At 57.3% G+C, this 1,339-nt stretch overlaps 1 pseudogene; it reads right to left on the bottom strand.

The window, feature by feature from the left end:
* Positions 1-228: 228 nt before the first annotated feature.
* On the bottom strand, positions 229-1,131 carry LOC125526678 (protein trichome birefringence-like 20; annotated as a pseudogene).
* Positions 1,132-1,339: the final 208 nt, after the last annotated feature.

Raw genomic sequence — 1,339 nt, 5'->3', positions numbered from 1 at the left:
CTACTAAACACTTTGCTGTAGATATTAAGTTTCTAGGTGTGGTTGAATTGATAACTCAGCTGCTAATACTTGAGAGTATTCTTTGGCTCCCATTGTGTCGAATCAATAAATTTTGGTTGAATACTTTACCCTCGAAAATTGTTGCGATCCCCTATACTTGTGGGTTATCATAGGCCCGTCCCGAAGCCCAGCCCGGCTCGACAAATGGCCAGGTATAGACGACAGCATCTAGAACAGCAGCTCGCTCCACATGTCGATCGGCCCGGGCAAGCACCAGTGCAAGCAGTCCACCCATGAAGCTCCCCTCCACCCTCCCGCCCAGCGGGTGTCAGTACCGGCTCAGGTGCCAGTCCCGTCGCAGCTCCATCGCCTCTGTGATGTCCAGTAGCCGCATCTCCACGCCATTCCGGCTCTGCTGCGACGCTGCCTCTGTCTTCCTGAGCGTGTCAACCTATGCATGCACAACCAAAAGACAAACCATCAGACCACATCACGTCTCCGCCTGTTGCCGCGTTGAGAGAGAGAGGGGCATGTGTATGGGGTTGCATGCATGGTTTCCGTCTCCCACATGCGCGGCGTGGAACTCGGCCACCATGGCATCACGGGCGCACTTGCCGCGGCGGAGCGGCCGCGTGCGGACGCAGTTGCCGCCTTTGTTCCACTCCCCATTCGAAGTGCACGGGCATGCCCGTCCGGACCACGGCCTTGCCGCGGAACCCCTCGTGGGCCGGGGCCGTGATGGCGCCGAGCGCCGTGCGGAACACGGCGCCGAGTGCCGTGCGGAACACGGCGCGCGCCGCACCGAAGACGGGTGTCTCAATCGCGTTGTGGGCATCGCTGGCGCCGCCGTGGTGCCCGACGGCCCGGCTGCCCTCGTAGTACACGCATGGGCAGAAGAACCAGTAGGTGCCGGACAGGACGATGTAGTCAAAGTCGGCGATGTGCGTCGCCCACCGGGCATCCAGCGTGTCGAGGTGCACTTCCCACACTCCACAGGCCCAGGCTGGGCACCGCGTCGGAGAGGTTGACCTTGACCAGGAAGGGCGACCAGAAGAGCGAGACATTGAAGCCGTGGCTGCCATAGTGGAAGTCTCGTCGGACGGCCCTCCCCATCACGTCGGTCTTCGTCATGGTGACGAGCTCAACCGGATCTGCCACCTACAACATGTTCAAACGCCAGCTGCATCAGTAGGGAGATCTTTGATACCTCTCCAATGTATCTATAATTTTGATTGTTCCATGCTATTATATTATCTATTTTAGATGTTAATGGGATTTATTTTACACTTTTATATTATTTTTGGGACTACCAATTAACCAGAGGCCCAGCCCAAATTGC

Source organism: Triticum urartu, chromosome 6A, assembly GCF_056163025.1.
Source record: "Triticum urartu cultivar PI428250 chromosome 6A, HENAU_Tu73, whole genome shotgun sequence".
Taxonomy (NCBI): domain Eukaryota; kingdom Viridiplantae; phylum Streptophyta; class Magnoliopsida; order Poales; family Poaceae; genus Triticum; species Triticum urartu.
The sequence above is the reverse complement of the archived record's forward strand: the minus strand, read 5'-3'. Positions and strand labels throughout refer to the sequence as shown.